The sequence below is a fragment of the Rutidosis leptorrhynchoides genome, chromosome 1 (genome assembly GCF_046630445.1).
Source record: "Rutidosis leptorrhynchoides isolate AG116_Rl617_1_P2 chromosome 1, CSIRO_AGI_Rlap_v1, whole genome shotgun sequence".
In the NCBI taxonomy this organism is placed as follows: domain Eukaryota; kingdom Viridiplantae; phylum Streptophyta; class Magnoliopsida; order Asterales; family Asteraceae; genus Rutidosis; species Rutidosis leptorrhynchoides.
The window spans coordinates 550,671,702-550,695,392 of record NC_092333.1 but is presented as its reverse complement, the minus strand read 5'-3'; the positions used below and the strand labels follow the sequence as shown (position 1 = coordinate 550,695,392).

General features: G+C 34.5%; 1 pseudogene; it reads left to right on the top strand.

Annotated features, from left to right (window-relative positions):
* Positions 1-4,686: 4,686 nt before the first annotated feature.
* Positions 4,687-23,691, top strand: part of LOC139843487 (uncharacterized) — a 362,697-nt pseudogene continuing 343,692 nt past the window's right edge.

Here is a 23,691-nt window from a genome sequence, read left to right as displayed (position 1 = left end):
GAGTCGATTTAGGTGATTAGCATGCTTATAGTTATTTAATTACAAATACAAGAACTATAGTGAAAAGGGAACCCTTGAGCTTGTTATTGTATTTGAGTGTTTATCCGAGAGAACTCTTAGTAAAACCTATTAGATAACTACACACATAATTATTCAATCAGGGCTTAATATCTAATTTACATCCAATACCGAGGGTAAAATATCTAGATGAACATTTCATCTCTTTGATTTAATTCAAAACTATCTTTATTGCTTTATTTGCATTTATTTGCATCTTATAAATCAAAAGACTAAAAATATTGTTTTTACATTTAACCTTCTTTGATTTGGCTAAATCGTTAAAACAGCCACAAAACATAAAACTTGTACTTTTACTTTAATTAACTTAGTTAATCATAATATAGTTTCTAATTCTAGTTTGACTGATATACTGTCCTTGGAACGATACACGGATTTTACCATTATCTATACTACTACACGATCGGGTACACTGCCCGTTAGTGTGTAGCAATCTTTAAAACCGGTATTTTCCATAAGATAAATTATAGACACGATTTCGCACATCAAGTTTTTGGCGCCGCTGCCGGGGACAGTTTTGTGTCAAAATAGGATTATTGACTAATTTGTGATTAAGTAGTTTCTTAATTATTTTAAATTATTAATAGTTTTTGATTTTTAATTTTGTAGAATCGGTATGTGTGATAGTTTTTGTTAGTTGTGTGATTGGCAGATTATAGGTTGCATATGCCACATACCCGAAGTTCAGAATCTCCATTATTTACACCATTGACAGAACCGGATAGAAAGCTTGGTAGAATTCCAAAAGAAGTGCTTGATATTTTTGAATCTTCATCAAAGCAGGAAACTTTTGATTCAGAATCAAGTACCACCAAGCCTAGATATTCAGACTTTGGTAAACCAGTTCAACCACCAAATTTTGAAATGGAAGGAGAAAGACCGTTGGTACAAAGACAATCAATGGCAGAAAGGATGAAAGCGACGCGAACCGGACAAGGTAGTGCTATTACTCCGCTCACGGGTGAGGTAAATTTTGAAATTAAAGGACCTATTCTTCAAATGATTAATAATAGGTGTCAATTTAGTGGCGGTCCTAATGAAGACGCAAACGAACATATTCGTCTCTTTGAAGAGATATGTCTTCTTTTCAAATTAAAACCAGAAACTGACCAGGCTATATTTCTAAGACTTTTCCCGTGGACACTTCACGGGGAAGCAAGAAGTTGGTTAGATTCATTAGCCGAGGCTACGATAAGAACATGGGATAGTATGATGGAAAAATTTCTTAAGAAATATTTTCCAGCATCTAAATCAGCGAGACTCCAACAGGAGATTACCCAGTTCTGTCAAAAGCCTATGGAAACCTTGTACGAAGCATGGAATAGATTTTCCAAAATGCTTAGAGGTTGTCCAAACCATGGTTTGGATACCTTTCAACAGGTTCAAATCTTCTATAAGGGTTGCGAAGTTGCAACCCGAATTTCCATTGATCAAGCTTCCGGAGGTTCTATTATGGACAAAACCGAGCAAGAGGCTTATGAGATAATCGAGAAATTAGCCGATTATTCTCATGAGTGGCATCAAGAACGCCCCATTTCTCGAAATGCTCAAGTCCAAAGCGCCGGTGCTTATGATGATTTCAGCTCCCTAGGTGTAAAAATTGACGGTGTTGTCCGAAACATGGACAAAATCACCAAAGAAATCCACAGTATGAAAGTAGGTTGTGAATACTGTGGTGGTCTACACTTAGGTAAAGATTGTGATGCCGGGTTAACCATGGCTCAAAAAGAAGAGGTGGCTTTTATAAGCCAAAGAAATAATAACCAGTTTCAGGGTAGAGCCCAATTTAACCGTAACTTTAACAACCCCTACAACCCTCAAGGTCAAAATTCTAATTTTCAACAAGGGTCAAGTAGTGGGTTCCAACAACAAACTCCGGGTTATTATCAAAAACCCCAACAGGAGGAGAAAAAGTCAAATTTAGAGAGTATGTTGGAAAAGTTAATAGCATCACAAACTCAGCTGGTCACAAACATTAATCAAACCAACGAGAAAAACGAACATCAGTTTCGTAACCAACAAGCATCAATCCAAAATTTGGAAAAACAAATGAGTGGTTTAGCCAATTTACTGAGTGAGAGAAAACCCGGTAGTTTACCGGGCGATACCAGCAAGAACCCCAGAAATGAGCACGCCAATGTTATCACCACACGGAGTGGTTTGGCGTATGATGCTCCACAAATGCCCGAAAATTCTGATTTTAGCGTTCCGTTGAACCAAAACGATGAACCGGTTAAGGAGCCGGAAAAAGTGGTTGAAAATGAAGTACTGGAAAAACCCGTAGAGAAACCATATCAACCACCGCTCCCATTCCCCAGAAAACAACAACAAGAAAGGTTGGAAGCCGAAAGGCTAAAATTTCTAGATATGTTTAAACAGATAAACATAAACATGCCTTTTATTGATGTTATCTCAGGAATGCCAAAGTATGCTAAGTTCCTAAAAGACTTACTTACTAACCGAAAGAAGATGGAAAGCGTTTCATCAGTAACCTTAAATGCTAGATGTTCCGCGCTTGTGTCTAACACACTTCCTGAAAAGCTTCAAGATCCGGGTAGTTTTACTATTCCATGTCTAATGGGTGACCTTGATTGCATGAGGGCATTAGCCGATTTGGGGGCTAGTATCAATTTAATGCCCTATTCAATTTACCTTAAATTAAACCCTGGAGAACTCAAAACTACACGAATGGCTATTCAACTAGCCGATCGCTCTATAAAATTCCCTCGAGGAATAATAGAGAATTTGTTAGTTAAGACCGGGAATCTGATTTTCCCGGCTGACTTTGTGGTTTTAGACATGGAAGTTGATGAGAGAATACCAATTATTTTGGGTAGGCCATTTTTAAATACTGCTCGATGTGTCATTGATGTTTATGACCAGCAGTTGACCCTTAGAATTGGTGAAGCTAGTGCGACTTTTGCAATTGACAAGTCATTGAAATATCCCGAATCTTCGGATGATACTTGTTATTTTATGCAAGGCATAGATTCGCATTATGAGTTCTTGCAGGAATCTCCCGAATCGGATGAAACAGGTGTATACGATTTGGCAAATGGAGATGATGAATTCACCGAAGAAGAAATGGATGTGATGGCCACATTTTTGATGGCCAATGAATGTGAACCAACTGAAGAGGAAATAGAAACCCTGAGTAAGGATAGCGAGTACCGGAGTCGATCCTCAATTGAGGAACCTCCCATTTTGGAGCTTAAACCGCTCCCTGATCATCTTGAGTACGCTTTCCTTCAGGAAGATTCAAAGCTTCCGGTAATTATTTCCTCACTTCTCTCTCAAAATGAGAAAGAACGTCTTGTTTCCTTGCTACAGGCCCACAAACCGGCCATTGCATGGAAAATCCATGATATAAAAGGAATTAGTCCTTCTTATTGCACGCACAAGATCTTAATGGAAGAGAATTCCAAACCAGTGGTGCAACGTCAAAGGAGACTAAATCCTCATATGCAAGACGTTGTAAAGAAGGAAATCATTAAATTGCTAGATGCGGGTCTAATCTACCCGATTTCAGACAGTCCGTGGATAAGCCCGATTCATTGTGTTCCTAAAAAGGGTGGTATAACTGTTACCACCAATGATAAGGACGAGCTTATCACAACACGAACTGTTACGGGGTGGCGGGTTTGTATAGATTATCGAAAGTTAAACGAAGCCACAAGAAAAGACCATTTTCCTCTACCATTTATTGATCAAATGTTAGAGAGACTTGCAGGAAATAGCTTTTATTGTTTCCTAGATGGTTTTTCGGGGTACTTTCAAATTCCCATCTCCCCAGAAGATCAAGAAAAGACTACCTTCACGTGTCCCTATGGCACCTTCTCATATCGCCGAATGCCCTTTGGTCTATGTAATGCTCCTGCAACATTCCAAAGGTGTATGATGGCCATTTTCCACGATATGATTGAGGATTGCATGGAAGTGTTCATGGACGACTTTTCAGTCTTCGGTGACACTTTTGATTCATGCCTTCTAAATTTGGAGAAAATGCTAATCAGGTGTGAGAAGTCGAACTTAGTGCTGAATTGGGAGAAATGCCACTTTATGGTTAAAGAGGGCATTGTCTTAGGGCACAAAATCTCAAGTGTTGGTATTCAGGTGGATCCAGCAAAGGTTGATGTCATTGCCAACCTTCCACCTCCTTCAAACGTAAAGGGTGTTAGAAGTTTTCTTGGGCATGCCGGGTTTTACCGGCGATTTGTTAAGGATTTTTCAAAAATTGCAACGCCATTAAATAAACTTCTTGAAAAAGATGCACCCTTTGTTTTCACAAGTGAATGCACTAAGGCATTCAAAATTTTAAAGGAAAAACTTGTTAACGCACCAATAATTATAGCTCCAAATTGGTCTTTACCATTCGAGCTAATGTGCGATGCATCGGATTTTGCGGTTGGTTCAGTTTTGGGCCAACGGGTTGAGAAACGTTTTCAACCCATTTATTATGCAAGCAAGACTTTACAAGGAGCCCAATTAAATTATACAACAACAGAAAAAGAGCTCCTTGCGATAGTCTTTTCCTTTGACAAATTCCGATCTTATCTTGTCCTATCAAAGACTGTTGTCTTTACTGATCATTCGGCATTAAAATATCTTTTCTCTAAGCCGGATGCAAAACCTCGATTGTTAAGGTGGGTCTTGCTTTTGCAAGAATTTGATATCGAGATTAAGGACAAGAAAGGTGCAGAAAATCTTGCAGCGGACCATCTTTCTAGACTCGAAAATCCCAATCTTGAAGTACTCCATGAATCGAGTATTACAGATGATTTTCCCGGAGAATTCCTAATGAGGGTAGAGAAGGTGGAGGATCCGTGGTTTGTTGACTTCGCCAATTACATTGTTGGAGGGTACCTAGAAACAGGTTGGTCACATCAGAAAAGGAAGAAATTCTTTAGTGACCTAAAGTATTATTTTTGGGAAGACCCTTATTTATTCAGGCGATGTGCGGATGGAATTATCCGCAGGTGTGTTTCAGGGAAGGAATGCACCGAAATTCTACTTGACTGTCACCGTGGTCCCACAGGTGGTCACTTTGGTCCCCAAATTACGGGGAGGAAAGTTTATGAGGCCGGTTTCTATTGGCCTACTATATTCAAAGATGCCTACTCTGTTTGCAAGGCTTGTGACGCGTGCCAACGGGCGGGTCAAATAACCAAACGGGATGAAATGCCTCAACAAAGCATCCAAGTATGCGAGGTGTTCGATGTTTGGGGAATTGACTTTATGGGCCCCTTTCCAAAATCTCACTCTTATCTCTACATACTTGTCGCCATCGATTATGTGTCTAAATGGGCGGAGGCAAAGCCTCTACCAACAAATGATGGCCGAGTAGTAGTAAATTTTTTGATGGAGCTGTTCTCTAGATTTGGCACGCCTAAAGCTCTAATAAGTGACCGAGGCACCCACTTTTGCAATAAGCAAATGGAAAAGGTGTTGAAAAGATATGGAGTAATCCATAAAATTTCGACATCCTATCATCCTCAGACGAGTGGGCAAGTAGAGAACACCAACAGGTCGTTAAAACGCATACTAGAAAAGACCGTTGGTGCTAATCCAAAAGAGTGGTCCAACAAGTTATATGATGCATTGTGGGCATTTCGCACGGCCTACAAAACACCGATTGGAACTACTCCTTTCCGTATGGTATACGGAAAAGCATGCCATCTCCCGTTGGAGATTGAACATAAAGCTCATTGGGCATTAAGGGCATGCAACTTGGATTACAAAGAAGCGGGTCGGTTACGTTTGACCCAATTGAATGAATTAGACGAGTTGAGGCTTGAAGCCTATGACAACTCTCTAATTTACAAGGAAAAGACGAAACAATGGCACGACAAACGGTTGAAACACCCGAAAGAATTCATGGAAGGAGACCGTGTCCTTGTTTATAACTCTCGTTTTAAGTTATCGCCAGGAAAGCTAAAGTCCCGATGGACGGGACCATATGTGGTTAAAAGAGTGTACCCTTATGGTACAATTGAAATAGTGAACTGGAAAGGCGATACTTTTAAAGTGAATGGCCACCGGGTCAAACACTACGTTGATGGTCCCCTGGAAATTGAGGATGAGGTTAGCCTCAACTTCAAGAAAAACGCTTAAATCAAAACGGGGACGAGTTTGGTGAACGACTCGTAAAAAAAAATGGTTCACATTTGTAATTAGGTTTGTATTGTGTGTGCTATAAATTTTTGTTTGGTACAAAACGATTCCCGTATGACCTCGAAACGCGAACGACTCGAAAATTCAGATCAGTGGGTTTTAGTGTTACGGGACGCCGTCCCATTTGGCCTAGACGACGTCCCAATATGCAGACCGAGACGCCATCCCTACCGGCAAGACGCCGTCCCACTTAAAAGATCAAGACGCCGTCTTAATTTTCTAGACGCCGTCCCAAAATACTAATCGAGACGCCGTCCTTCACTCCGAGACGACGTCCCGAACCCCAAGTCAGAAAATTTTTACGCGTTTTATACCCTTTCTATCTCATTTTCATCCACAAAAACACACTCTTATCTCTTTCTCTCTGCCCAAAAACCGAACCACTCTCAAGAACCCTAAATTTCTACATCAAATTCGTGATTTCCTCTTCAATTTCAAGCCTCTAATCATGAACTTCTGGGTATGGATTCTACATTTCTTCACTTTTCTTTATCAATTACTTACATTGTATGTTTATATATATCAATTGGTTAAAGATTAGTGTGGGGTGTTTGATTTGCTTGATTATTGTGAAGATTAACATGCCTTAGATTGTTTTAATTGCCCTAATGTGTTTATTTTGCAAAGATTACATGTTCTTTAGGGTTTGTTCATGATGCTAGGGTTTGTAAAATTTAAATCCGAATTTTGAGTGTCTAATTCATGATGTTGGGTTAATGTTTGATGATTATGATTCTTGTGAAGTAATTGATTGTGTTGATGATGTTGATGTCAATTTGGCCGGGTCGTTTTTGAAAGTTAGTGAATTGCTAAGCATATTGTGAATTGTAATGAAATTTTGAAGTATGTATGCTTGTTTTTCACATGTATGGGCCTGTTGAATCAATTTAATAGAATGGAATGCCATAATGTATGTTGTTATAAGGTCATTTGAGCTAAATTGTGAAAATTGCATTATGATTTGTGTTGAATATGTTTAGAATGCAAAGTTAAATGCTATAACCTATGACACATCATACTTGAATCTTTTAAGTCCTATGTTTGTGTTACATTGTGATGTTATGATTTTCATTTTTGAAAGTGTGCTAATGAATTCAAGTTGACTTTGGTTGACTCTGGTATAAACTTGTGAACATGCACTTTTGTGTAAATGAATCATACTACTTTTGAACTAGGAATTGAGTGATTAATCTCTCCTGCTATTCGGTTATATTTTGGCTAACATTAACACAACGATTTCTATGTTCTTTTGGTTTTGTGTATAATGTTTTGCAGGGACAAACAAGCAGGGGAGGACCGGCACCTAAAAGGGGAAGACCATCAGGTTTAGCTCCACCAAGACAACCACCACCACCACAAGAACAACCTCATTCATCATCTTCTTCGGGAGAAGAAGAAGGGGAGGATCTCAATGATCCTAGAGTTTGGTTAAATCAGGTACAGAATGACGATGACTACACCGGAACCTTTGAAAGAATAAACCGCAGGCCCATTAATGCTACTTGGTATTTCATTTGGGGGCCATTAGAGGAGGCGGGCATGCGCCGTCATGTTACTAATTTACTCGCCATTCCATACAATAGAGTAGTAGCCCACGCCTGGGAACATCTTTTTAGCATCAATGAACCAATCTACCCGGTGCTTCTTAAAGAATTCTACTCTACAATGCGGTTTAGCAATGTAGCCGATTATTTATCCGCTGAGTTTCTACGGTTTCGTCTTGGAGGCCAAGACAGGGCTTTGAGCAGTTTTCAAGTGTGTAGAATTTTGGGTATTTTTGAAGAATTCACCGACACACAGTTAGGTGAATATTTGAGGGCTTCGGATTACGTTGGCCGACATCAGTTTGATGACACTTCTTATTGGCGCAGAATTTGTAAGCCAAATATTGCGCCTGCTCATTTTCGATCAAGCAAACATCGGTACAATGAAATCGCAGCCCGTGATGATAAGCTGCTTCACCGCCTCATTGCATGTACTTTTAATGCAAGGATAGAGGGTAATGAGAAGGTGAAAACCTTAGATTTGTGGATTATGGATCAGATCAAGCGGGGGGCCTATACCGATATTCCTGGGTTAATCGGTAACTATTTTCTTTCCATTGCTACCGAGACGCGGGTACGGAAGCCACTTTTGGGGGGGCACTACATAACCCGATTTGCCCGACACTTTAACATTGATTTCGACAGATTACAGGAATTACCGAGTATAATGAAACCTTTGAAAAAGGTTTTTTATATTAATGCCGAAATCCTTATGAAAGACGCAAATGGGCATTTGGTCCCCTTTGTGGCAGCCGGTGCAGGTGGCGCGAGTGGCAGTGGTGTTCAACAGGAACAGGAGCAGGAAGAGGAGGCTGAAATGGAGGCCCAAACTAATGTTAATTTGCAGGTTCCGTGGCAACCGTCCCAAGAGAATTGGGATAGTTTAGTTGGTAGTGTCAACAACATGCGATTGAGCCCGAATGAACAAAGGACACACAACCAACAAATGCGGGATAGTCAGGAAAGAATGGAGCAACGACAGATTGCTCAAGTGCACGATCAGGGATGGATGAGTTATGGTATTGATTGGAATAACCATAACTCTGAGCTATTTTATTCTAACCCTGAACAGTACTACGGTACCACACGTCTGACGCCACAGTATTACACGGATCCGGAACACCCACCTCCACCTCATCCGATTTATAACTCCTCAGCTGCGATGCAGGAAGCTCGGGAAAGATTTGAGAGAGAGTATCCACATGGGCACCCGTACCGCGATGGTTCGGGTAATTATTTCTTTCCATACGGTAACTAGGCCTGCGTGCCTATTTGATCATTTTGTACTATTGGTTTGAGACTATTTTATTTGTGTGATGTATTTGGATACATTTATGGTTTGTAATAATTATACTAATGTGTGGTTTGATTAAACGGATGTGGTTGAATAAACACCGTTATTTTTATATGCTTTGTGTGGTTTGTTTATTTTTTGCAGCATGATTGAACTTCCAAGACTAGCATTAAGTTCAGCGACATTTGATATTATGATGTGTGTATAATGATAATCGCGGACTAGACGATGTTCTTATGCTGGCAGTAAGTTCAGCGGCATCCGTCTACTTGTTCCACGATTTACAGGTTAAAAATTGGAAATTTCTACAATCACCCTATCACTTTGCCCTCTAAATTTAAACCTTTTTCTGATTTCATGCAATGAGGGCCTTGCATGATCTCAAGTGTGGGGTGGGGAGTAGAAATTTATCGGGAACTCGTTTTACTAAAAATAAGGCGTTAAAGGCAAAATAACTTATAAAAGGTTAAATTTTATAAAATTGATTTTAAAATTTATAGACGGATTAAGATCAGGTTTAACAACCGAATTTCCATCATAAATATAAATTTTTAAAGATATTTTATAAATTTAATTGATTATAAGCTTATATAAAATTTTTTTAAAATTTTCAAGCAGCCTTAAAAACGATTAAAAGCCCGAAAAAAAAAAAAAAAAAAAAAAAAAAAAAAAAAAAAAACATTTTATACACATTATGGTCTTAAAAATTAGAAAACAAATGTTGTTTTGCATTTTAAATTATTAATAGTCTTTGAAGTTGCTCCATCATTCAATTATTTGAATGAAAATCCTACTAGTTTAGTAAGCTAACGAGTAGGTCACTTGTACCAAAACGAGTGTAAACCGTGAGAGAGCGGTGATTGTATAGCGTGGTCGGAAACCGGATCTCGCGCCAGATCGAAAACCTTAAGGACGATCCTCATTGTTTCTCCTAACAAGGACAATGTTGCGTCCGACCACCTCTTATGACCAATAGGATGTATCTATTCCATCCTAAAGGGAGTCAAGTCTCCCGAACGACACACTTGCTGATTTATTTCAGAAGTTGTAGTCCAGACCAGTTGTAGGGTGACGAAAAGTCTTGAAAAGTCATTGCTAAAATCGACTGGAAATCTACCAGGCCTCAACATCAAACAGGGAAACTGGTAGTCAAAGCTTATCTCAATGAGGAAGATTTGCTAGCCAAATGGGAAGCGCACCATGATACACAAATTATCAGTGATTGATCAGATTCCCAGTGGATAACCTCCGGAAAGGTAATATATCAGCTTTTAAGCCTGATAAAATTCAATCTTTATGATTGACTTAACGGATTAGATGATTACCTCATAATTGTCAATGATATCCGGATGTGATGTGTATCCTCCTAAGCACATTATTTTCTACCGACATCTTGTAATGTTAGGTACCGTGGGAGGGATTGGCTTGACCAATAGCGGGAAACCCGCACTCATTTTTCAAAAATTTAAAAATCCGACAAAATCGGAAAACGTGTCTAGTATTTAAAAACTAGTATGATATTTTCAAAACCATAAAACGTTTTCATCAAGGTCCTGATTTCCCTAGGATCAAATTTTTCGGATACTTGGCTCTAATCTCCCAAAAATGTGTGTGTGTGTTTCCATTGTGTATAAAGCGTGCGTGTGATTTCAATAAAAGTATACTATACTTAAAGCATGTGTTTCCATAGTGTATATAGCGTGAGTGTGTTACTTAAAGCGTGCGTTTCATATAGTGTGAATTGTGTTTTCATATCAACGTGTGTGTTTCGTGTGTTTCGAGTAATTCATGTAATGTTTGTAATCTATATTGTGTGATTATGATTGATAGTGTTCTACTTTGTAACGAAAGAATTGCTTGAGGACAAGCAAGGTTTAAGTGTGGGGTGTTTTGATATTGCTCAATTACATCATATATATCTATCGCAATATCACTAAAAATACTCTATATTCGAAGATAATGAAGATGATCTACAAGGGATATGTCAAGATGCGCGAATTTGTATCGGAAGAGTAGTTTGCAAAGAATTTCGATGATTTATGACATCGGTTGATCCCGATACGAGTTAGTATCAAGATAGCGCTTTAAAATGATATAACAAAGCCTCCGATATGTGAGAGTTCGTTCAAATGAAGTAATATTGAAAAGAAAACGAAACAGTGCTTATAACCCACCTGGGACGCCGTCTTGGGCTGTGGGACGCCGTCCTGGATTGAGAAACGGGACGCCGTTTTGGTGGATTGGGACGCCGTCCTGGACAGTTAAATGGGACGCCGTCCTGCCTTTTGGGACGCCGTCCCAAAGTAGGTGTGACCGAACTTTCTGCTTTTTACCTAATTTCTCCACCTTAAAATGTCAGTTTTTGGGACTGTTTCATTAGAGTTACGTACAGAGAAGTTTAGAGACGATTTTCAGGAGCATCTTGGAGAATTCCATCCTCTTTGAAGAGGCCAAAGATCAAAGCATCATCCATCAACATCTTCTTCATCCAAGAACTCTTGTTCTTGTAGGTTATATACTTGTTCTCAGAAATGATTTCAGTTTATAATTTGAGTGAATTGTTGTCTGTTACAATGATTATTGGCTAGTTTCATTAATGTTTGTCTAGATTAATAACCAAGGTATTGGATGTAATCTTATTGATTGAATGTATTATGTGTGTTAGATTGAAGCTTGAATAGAGAACCATGCTTATTGTTGTTAGAACCATTTGTATCTAGTTAATTGATATGTTGTTGATAAAGAGAACTCTTGTTAATGTATCATATTGATTTACAATCAACTTGTCTTAGATTGATTGTTTGCTAAACCGGACCAAGGGGGTAAACTAGATTAAAACGGTTAGACAAAATAGGAATGAATTGTGTAGAGCGAACGCAAAGGCAATTGTTATTCAAGTCTTTAATCTTGTTGATCAACTAGTCACAAACGAAAAGGTCTAAGTTATAGGGAACCCTCGCTTAGTAATTCTAGTTTGAGTACTTGCTAAAGAGAACTCTTGGCGAGTCGATTTAGGTGATTAGCATGCTTATAGTTATTTAATTACAAATACAAGAACTATAGTGAAAAGGGAACCCTTGAGCTTGTTATTGTATTTGAGTGTTTATCCGAGAGAACTCTTAGTAAAACCTATTAGATAACTACACACATAATTATTCAATCAGGGCTTAATATCTAATTTACATCCAATACCGAGGGTAAAATATCTAGATGAACATTTCATCTCTTTGATTTAATTCAAAACTATCTTTATTGCTTTATTTGCATTTATTTGCATCTTATAAATCAAAAGACTAAAAATATTGTTTTTACATTTAACCTTCTTTGATTTGGCTAAATCGTTAAAACAGCCACAAAACATAAAACTTGTACTTTTACTTTAATTAACTTAGTTAATCATAATATAGTTTCTAATTCTAGTTTGACTGATATACTGTCCTTGGAACGATACACGGATTTTACCATTATCTATACTACTACACGATCGGGTACACTGCCCGTTAGTGTGTAGCAATCTTTAAAACCGGTATTTTCCATAAGATAAATTATAGACACGATTTCGCACATCAAGTATATATATATATATATATATATATATATATATATATATATATATATATATATATATATATATATATATATATATATATATATATATATATAAATCGATTGAGAGAGTTTAGAGAAATATATTTTCAAGTTTCTATGAAATAATAAAACCTAGAATTCTATTTATAATAGATTTTTGAATTATTAAAGTGAATTATTAAAGTATGAATTATTAAAATGAATTATTAAAGTATGAATTATTAAAGTGAATTATTAAAGTATGAATTATTAAAGTGAATTATTAAAGTATGAATTATTAAAGTTAAAGTAAAGTAAAAGTAAAGTAAAGGTAAAGTTAAAGTATAGTAAAAGTATAAAACTATGTACGTATAATACGCGTATATATATATATTATATTAATTTAATTCGTTAAATATATTTAATAAAATAAAATAAATAATGTTATCTTTATCATACTGGTTAAGTAATGAGTTGTCAAAAGTGGTTCTAGATATGTATAAAAGTTATATACATTTTAATAATAAATAAGTTTTTTTTAAACTGAAAACATTTTTGTACGTCTGTAACTAAATCAAATAAATATGATAATTTTGTTTTTCCAAAACTAAATATATTTAAGAATCATTTTGTTAAAAGGTTAAAATAATGAAAATCGTTATATCATAAAACATTATAGAAAAGTAGAATTATATATATTCATAATAGGTTTCAAGTTTTTAAATTATAGTCTGTTGGTGAAGCATGGGATAAAGTCCAAAGGTTAAATAAACATATGAAATCATCTTAATGAAAAATTTCGAGTTACTTAACTTGTCGATATCCAACATCTAAGTTATTTACACTCCACGTTCTTACTTTCATATTAAATAAAATGAAAGTTAACACAGTTATCTTATCAAAGTCACGAGAAAAATATTATAAAACATGAAATGGAAATTAAACAGGAATCTCTACTAACCCTTGTCTAGTTTCCGTTAATTGACATATTTGTTCTTACTTATAAATTACTTTACCATTTTTCGAATGTTATCAAAAAGAATAGATTTCTTAAATCACAGTGGACCTCATAACATAGACCCGTAATCATATCACAATGTATCTGATAATTCAATAATTTGATATTATCTTTTAATTCTGTCGATAAATATATTAAACATATATTGAAACAAATACGTTCATGTAAAGTATTATACATCTAATACTTTGTTAACATTTTCAATTAATATAACTATATATTATATATACATATCTATATACACATAAATGTTCGTGAATCGTCGAGCACAGTCAAAGGGTAATTGATTACATGAATATAGTTCCAAAACTTTTTGAGACTCAACATTACAGACTTTGCTTATCGTGTCAAAATAATATAAAGATTAAGTTTAAATTTGGTCAGAAATTTCCAGGTTGTCACACTCTCTAAATTATGTTTATGTTTATGTTGTTATTTATGTTTACTGTCTTAATTGTGTTTACTTTTAAAAATTGTAATTGTGTTTACTGTCTAAATTGTGTTTACTTTTAATAGATTGTAATTGTAATTGTTAACTTGTTAATTATGTTGCTACTTGTTAGTGTTATTGTCTAATTTAAATTAGTTAATAGATTGTAATTGTAATTGTTAATTTGTTTATGTTGCAATCACCAAACTCTTGATAGAGTGTTTTAACACCGTTTTGGATATGCAAATTCAAGAGTTTGGTGATCGTTTTAGTGAAGCTAGTACCGAGTTACTTTTTTATATGTCGGCGTTGAATCCACGTGATTCATTCTCGATGTTTGATTCGTCAAAACTAATAAGGTTGTGTGAGTTATATCCAAAAGATTTTAATAGTACGGATATGATTGAATTTGAGGATGAACTTGACATATACCATTATAAAGTGTCCTAAATGATCCAAAATTTAAGGACTTGAATGGTATTGCCGACCTTGCTAGAGTGATGGTGGAAACAAGGAAAAATAGAACTTATCCGTTGCTTTACCGGTTATTAAAGCTAGCATTAGTGTTACCCGTTGCGACCGCAACAGTTGAGCGATGTTTTTCGTCAATGAAAATTATAAAGTAGAACCTACGCAATCGTATTGGAGAGGAGTTTCTCAACGCTTGTGTAATTTGTGCGATCGAAAGAGAAGCTCTAGTCGAAGTTAAAGATGAAGATGTAATGAAGCATTTTAATCATATGCGTTTACGTAGAGGAAAAATCTAGTTTTTTGTTACGTTCGGTGGGAAAAAAATTTAAGCTTTTGTTGACTTTTTTTTGCCCCCGTTGCCTTAGAATCCTAGATCTGCCACTGGCTAGTGAATCTGATTGAATCTGCTATTTGCACTATATATTGATGATTATAATATAGAAATCTTGCTACTATAATGTTCTATCATCAAAACTAGATATACATTATGTTGATGTTTCTGCTAATTATCATAGGTGATAAACTGATCATTATAACTTGTTGTTTATTCTGTAAAATGTGATAGTTATTATCAGGTTATTTGCTATTTGAAATGTCGATGTTTTGCTGTTAAAAGGCTGCTTACATGTGCAATTAGTTATAGGGTGGTGATATTTCTACTCATGATTTTGATAAATCCACTAATCTAAACTACCCTTAAGTGATGACTTACACAAATTTTGTATTGGAATTTTAATTAAGGGTGAATCTGGAAGATAAGCTTAAATGAAAGTGGATCTATCAAAATTGAATTCGGATATATCACCTCCCTTAGTTTTATGTTAATATGTTGTTTATATTTGCTAATTTTATAAGGTGTTTGATGAATTTACAAAGCTGTTTGCTAAATTATGACATAATTTGTTTTTTGTTTTTTTTTTTTTTTTTGCTGATTTTATGTGTTGATTTTGAAATTTTTGGAAGTTGTTTATTAAATTATGACTTACACTGTTAAATACCTCATGTTTCAATGTATTAGTTTCAATTGAACGTTGTCTTAACGATGATGCCATCCTCTTTTTTAAGAAAAACTTGATAACTTGGAAGAACTTGAATTTCATCATTTTCTTCCACTTGTTTTGTTTTATTTTGAGGGGATAGGTGTCGAACCATCTACATTCATTGACGGTTGTCCACTAAAGGAGGTGCTATTATCATCTGTTTTATAATTGTTCTGCACATCCACTTTTAAAAGGATATCTTTATCAAATTAATGATGCTTTATCATCTTAGTATCCCCATCTTCCTCCACAGATTTGACATTTTTCTTCTTGTTTTGATCCTTCAAATCTTTCTCGTGCACGCTTGAACAAAAGACAATTAGCTTAACTAAACTCTTTTCCTTTCTTACTTGTCTACCTTCATAATGCCCAACCCTCCTACTTTTTCTATAACACCCCTTGGTATAAACCACTAAATCTATGATATACTTCATTTGAAATAGTATAAATCTTATATATTTTGCAAGAAATTATTAATTATTAGCATCACTTCCATGTACTTGGATGTCCATGTACTTAGATGTTTGTATTTTGTTTTATATCATCAATGTTTAGTTTTATTATATGCTTTTATAAGGGTAACATAATCAAGTATTAATGACGCCCCGGTAGATGCTAAGAATGGTCGACCTAAAATTAGAGGAATGTTTGGGTCCTCTTCTATGTCAATGACAATAAATTCGACTAGAAAGGTTAAATTACCTACTTGAACGGGTAGGTTGTCAGCAATTCCAACTGGGTGCCTAATGGTTTGATCAAAGAGTCGAACACTCATCTCTGTTGGACTTAACTCACCTACTCCTAATCTCTTATATAATGAAAGAGGCATAACACTCACACTCGCACCTAAATCTGCTAGTGCATCATACATGACACAATCACTAAGTAGACAAGGAACAATAAATTCACCCGGATCACCCAACCTGGGTGGAACTTTTGGTGGAACTGTCTTCACCGGATTTATTTTTACGGTTTTTGTTTCTTGCACTTTCTTATTCTTCTTCTTCTTTCCAGAGGTATCACAAACTTTATTACCTATTACTTGCTCATACTCAACTCCTTTTCTTGGAAATAGGATGGGTTGTCTGTAGGGTGCCACCACTGGCTTTACATACTCTGGTGGTGGTGGTGTTGTAACTTCTTCATTGTTACTCACATCAAAAACCTTCCCATCTTCTGATGCTGGTTTTTCAGAATTTGTTGAAACCATATTAACATTCTCATTCCTAGGATTTACTTCAGTATTACTTGGTAGCTTTCCTTGTTCCCCCTCACTCATCATGCTAGCAAGAGTACCTACGTATTTTTCTAGATTCAAAATGGAAGCTTGTTGAGTTCTTAATGATTGATCAAACCTCTCATTTGTTTGGGTTTGAGATGTAATAAATTGTGTTTGAGACTCCATTAGCTTTGCATCATTTCTTCCAGATTTGGCTTTTTCTCTTCGGTTTGTTGTGGTGGTTTATACAAGCTAGGTTTTTGTTGATTGAAAGTGTTGTTTTGAGTTGGTTGGTTATTCAGACCTTGTTGGTTGTACGAGTTATTGTTGGGTCCATTTGGATTGTAAAGAATGTTTTGATTTCGATTGAAGTTTGGCCTTGGCGGTTGATAATTATTTTGATAATTATTTCCCGGCCTTTGGTTCATGTAGGAAACATTCTCTCGTTGTTCCATGGTTTGCTCAATGTGACAATCTTTCATTAAGTGTGGTCCACCGCATTGCTCACAACTGATTCGTATTGCGTGAATATCTTTATTCATCTTTTCCATTCGTCTTTCGAAAGCATCTATTTTTGCGAAAATGGAATCAAAGTCATGGCTAGAATCGGCTCTAGCCGATTTAGATGAACGAAAAATATCTTTTTCTTGATGCCACTCATGTGAGTGGGATGCTGTGTTATCAATAATTTTGTAAGCTTCAGTTGCAGTTCTCTGCATAATGGAACCACCAGCTGCTATGTAGATGTCTTTTCGTGTAGCAACGTCGATACCTTGGTAGAATATTTGTACTATTTGATAAGTGTCTAAACCGTGCTGAGGATATCCTCTCAACAACTTTCCAAATCTTGTCCACGCCTCATATAGGGTTTCATTTGGCTTTTGCGCGAACGTAACAATTTCTCCTTGAAGTCTCACGGCTTTAGATGCCGGAAAGAATTGTTTAAGAAAATTTTCAACTAAAACATCCCATGTGTCAATCGCTCCTTCAGGTAATGATTCTAACCAATCTTTGGCTTCTCCCTTTAAAGTCCAGGGAAATAACAAGAGATAGATCTGTTCATCCTCAACTTCTCTGATTTTGAATAGAGTACAGATCCTATTAAAGGTTCGAAGATGTTTGTTTGGATCTTCTTTTGGCGTACCACTATATTGGCATTGATTAGTTACCATGTGTAGGATTTGTCCTTTGATTTCATAATCTGACACATTAATGTCTGGCTTAATAATGGCGTGTCCTTGGCCAGTGCGTGTGGCTCTCATTCGGTCTTCCATACTTAGAGGTTCAGTTACTTCCATAATTGAATTTGTTGAATACGAATCACTAGAGGATTTTGATTTAACGGTTTGTGGTTCAGGATGAATGATTAGTGGTTCAGGATCTTGGAATTGTCCTTGAATATCCTCCGGGTTCTTAATTTTGAAGTCGGGTTCAAAAAATGGATTATCGGGATTTTGAGTTGGAGTACTTGTTTGACTAGATGATGATTCTAAAGAAAAATCAACGGCGATAATATTGGCTAGATGTCTTGATCGAGTTACAGGTGGTGAATGTATGAAAGGTGGTGAACGTTTTGTTCGGTGCATTCACTGAATATCCTATTAGTTATAAAAATAAAAATTATATAAGTTATCAAATTAATAGACTTTTCTAATTTTGCCCACGCTTCGAATAGCCAATAGATGCAGCAGGTAGCCAGGACCCTTTAAATCGGAAGCTCACAACTCGCCACTAACAAATCCAACTATTACTACGAACCAGAAAATTTTGAATATCTATCAATTTAACCGCTTAAAATAATTTTTCGTTTTGAAATTTTAGAGAAGAAATAGAAAATTCTATGTCCTAAAAACTAGAGCGTCGAGAAATAAGAAAGAAAAAGAGTGCGTCTAAAAACGTCGAAAAATAAAAGGTCGAAAAATAAAAATAAGAAAGAAAAGCGTAGAAACTTAAAAGTCTAAAAACTAAGAATTAAAAGTTACGTCTAAAGGTATTAAAGCTTAAAGGAATTCTATATCCAAAACGGCAATAACTAAAAAGGGAACTAAAATCTATTAAAAACTAAAGCGATAAGCGACGTCGTAAAATTCTAAAGCGTCTAAATCTTAATCTAAAGAAAAAGCACTTAAGGAATTTTACAGCAAAGCTTAAAAATCTAGAAATATAAAATAGCTATGGCAAAAACTAAGTTTAAAACTAAGTACGAACGATAAAAATACAAATATTACGAATAAACGATTAAAATATAAAATTTATAAAAAGAAATGAAAAGTAATAAAATTACAATTTTATAAAAATATTATTTTTATATTATTATTTTATAAAAGTATTAATTTTATAAATAATAAAACTAATTGAAACTTAAAAATACAAAATAAAATAATCTAAACTTAATTATTAAATATCTAAACCCTAATTAGGGTTTAATAATAATAATAATTAATAATACTCCGTAATTAATTCTGATGGTCAAAGGTTTCAGACGTGTCAGAGAGTACCATGCGGTCGCATGGCTTTATAACTGAATCCTCATGCGATCGCATGAGGGTCAGGTTCAGTTCACATACAGGTTCAAAATCAACAGGTTCAACGTATTTTTTATTTTTTTTACTCTTTTAATTTGATTTTTTTACTTTATAATTTTACAAAATTTAAAATAAGTAATTAAAATACACTTATATTTTTAAGATCTAAAAAATACTTTTATACTTTATAAAATATATATTTTCGTTTTACTCTAAACACTTAAATAGATATATATATATATATATATATATATATATATATATATATATATATATATATATATATATATATATATATATATATATATATATTTTATATTTTTGTATTTCAATATTTATATGAAAAATATTTTTACAAAAATAACTTAAAAACAAAATTTTTTTTTATAGCGTTTCGCTTTCGGGTCCCCGGCAGCGGCGCCAAAAACTTGATGTTATGCGAGGTGTATACGAAATAGTTATAATTTTACTGCGAAATACTATTAAATACGATACAATTTTACACAAGTTATTTATTTATTTATAGAGTGGATATACCTAAACCTTGCAACAACACTATAGGCAGTGCACTTAATCATAAAGTAGTGTAGTTTTTAGTAAGTCCGGTTCGTCCACAGGGAGCTAGCCAAGTTTAACGCTATATTTTTAAAACTATATTTGTATAAATATATATATATATATATAAATAATATTATTATTATTATAAAAAGGGGGTTTTTACCGTTTAATGACCGGTTTGTCGATTTTAAATAAAGCATAAAGATAAATGACGATAATATAAATGACAGAATTTAAATTGCGATAACGTAAATTGCAGTAATTAAAATGACAGTAAATAAATGTACGATGAAATATGAAATAAAAGTATTATGCTTATTTAAACTTCCGTAATCATGATGTTTGACGTTTTGATTTTAATTAATTGTTACCCGGGTTAATTGTCCTTTGTCCTGGTTTATTTGATACCTATCTGGTTTTTGTCCACAATAGTCCATCGGTCATAATTATAAAATTCTCGTCAAATTAACCTTATTCCCGAAGTCAAATATTCCAACTAATTAGGGATTCGAACTGTAACAAGGTTTTAATACTTTGTTAACAATTACACCAATTATCCTTGTATGTAATCCACCCCTGTTTTAATGAGATATGAATATTAATTTATTCACTTGATCAGAATGAATAAACAATTACCCAACCCAAATAATTAATTAAATGATCGTAAAAGATGTCGTATAAAGGTCACTAAATAGGACATACATAATCATTTTAATAATTATTAGATTAACTAATTTGAAGATAGGTTCGACATGTTCCAATGAGTTATCATTCGATTAGACAATACCCCCTATCTATTAATAGTCAATAGTCCAATGTCCACAAGTGTGATGACCCGAAAATTTCTAACCAAATTTAAACTTAATCTTTGTATGATTAACATTTCCGACACGATAAGCAAAGTCTGTAAAACTGAATCTCAAAATTTTTGAACTAATTTTATATATTTAAATACCCTTCGGTTGTTTTCGACGATTCGCGAACAATTATATGTAAATAGATACATATATACTATAACTTGAAAAGGTAACAATGTATTAATTATTTGATACCGTACATTAAAATTATTGGTTTAAATATCTATTTGAATATATATGATAAGTTGAAATATTTATTATTAAAATTTATTTATAAATAACTTCCAATGTGTATTTAAAAATTGATTTACGTATATTAAAAAGATATATACATATATATAATTTCATGTTATTTAGTAAACGATAGTAACATTCGTTTATTGATTCGATTGATATTTAGATAAGTTAACTAAAGCGTTTAAGATGAACCAGTAAAACACTAATTTACTACAGTATTTTCAAATTGCTACAGTACCCAAAATGCTACAGTGTTTTCGAAAATCACTATTTGCTACAATGAAATTGCTACAGTAAAAATTGACTTTGCTACAGTAACTTTGCTACAGTGGTATAGTTTATGGATGATTTAAGACTATATTTTGACAAAGGTAAGAGTCACGAAACGAAAAGAACTAGTTTTCTCAGCGTACGAAAGGGCGTTCGAAAAACCGGAACCGGACATAAGTCGAGTGACGACGTACGACTTTTCGGGACAAAAATTACAAATCAACTATGCACATGAATTTAATATAATATATAATTATATATATATATTATATTAATATTAAAATATGTCGACAAGCAAGAAAACAAAAGGATTGTGTGCTGGACAGCCGGCCCATGCGATCGCATGGGATATAGCCTTCCCAGCCATGCGATCGCATGGACACCAGGGACATGCCACAACTATAAATACCCGATCATTTCTGTTTCTGATCTTATTTTAATTACTCCGTAGATATTTATTTATTTTATTTAATATTATTATTATTATTATTATTATTATTATTATTATTATTATTATTATTAAGATTAATATTATTATTAATCTAATTATTATTAGTAATATTATTAGTATTATACATAAAATACTACGACGAGGTTATGAGCGTGTCACTTTTAAAATAAATTTACAAGCAAGCTAGAGCTAAGGAAATTATGGGTTATTGCCAAGGAGGTTATGGGTAATGTTCGGGGGGTATATTTATGAATCAAACCTAGTGTTTATCATCTCCGTTACGTCTACGTACTTTTCTACAATATTGAATCTCAATACTGATACGTTGAGATCTACGGTTATTTGGTAATCCGAGTTTCGATCACATTTTGGTGAACGACTTTATATGCTGCTAAGGTGAGTTTCATATGATCCCTTTTTACTCTCTACATTTTTGGGCTGAGAATACATATAAATGCTTTATTAACTGATTTACAATATTTATATGTGTGAGTTTCATATGATCCCTTTTTACTCTCTACATTTTTGGGCTGAGAATACATGCAAATGCTTTATTAACTGATTTACAATATTTATATGTGTGAGTTTCATAAGATCCCTTTTACTCTCTACATTTTTGGGCTGAGAATACATGCAAATGCTTTGTTAACCGATATACAATATTTATATGCGTGAGTTTCATTTGCTCCCTTTTTAATTGCTTTTGCAATATACATTTTTGGGCTGAGAATACATGCAATTTATTTTAAACGCAATGGATACAAGTACATACTTAATTCTACACTGAGTTTAAACCGAAAATCCCTTAGCTTTGGTAACTAGTAACTGCCAGTACATAGGATGTGGACTGGTGGGCGCGAATAATAGTATATGGATCCATAGGGCTTGACATCCCCGTCCGAGCTAGAGCGCTAGCCTTTTAACGGACGTGTGTTATTTGAGTTTAGGACACGTTGGTTTGCGTGTATTAAAACGAATGGGGTATTTATCATTATAACGTTAAAGTTTAGTTACCAGGGTGCTCTGTTATGTAGAATCTATTGATAAACGTTTCTGGATGAAACAACTGAAATATTGTGATCCATTTTTATATAATCTATTGATAAACGTTTCTGGATGAAACAACTAAAATCTTGTGATTCACCTTTACATACAGATTATACGAAACAATAAAACTATGAACTCACCAACCTTTGTGTTGACACTTGTTAGCATGTTTATTCTCAGGTTTACTAGAAGTCTTCCGCTGTTGCTTATATGTTAGACAAGCTATGTGCATGGAGTCTTACATGACATACTTTTCAAGGAAACGTTGCATTCACCAAATCATCACCATGTATCTTATTTTGACTGCATTGTCAACAGAAGTACTATTGTAAACTATTATTTACGGTGATTGTCTATATGTAGAAATCATCAGATGTCGAAAACCTTTGATTTAAATATTCATTTATGGTGTGCCTTTTCAAAAGAATGCAATGTTTATAAAACGTATCATATAGAGGTCAAATACCTCGCAATGAAATCAATGAATGACGTATTGTCCATATGGATTTAGAGCGATCGTCACAGTTGGTATCAGAGCGTTGGTCCTAGTGAACCAGGTCTTGCGTAAGTGTGTCTAACTGATAGTTGCTAGGATGCATTAGTAAGTCTGGACTTCGACTGTGTCTGCATGTCAAAAGTTTTGCTTATCATTTCTTGTCAGAAATTACGTGTCTATCATCTTAAGTCTAAACGCGTCTTATTGCATTGATTTCATAGATAGTGTATAGACAAAATTCATATCTTGGCATATCTATTACAGTAAACTTTGACTGCCATCTTCCGAAAATTTCTCCGTAATTTACGGGATTTTGGTATTATATATACATATGTAAATTATGTATTGAAGAGTACCAATCAAATTTTATAATCTATTTCATATCAAAAATCATCTCTCTAATTATACAAGATGGATC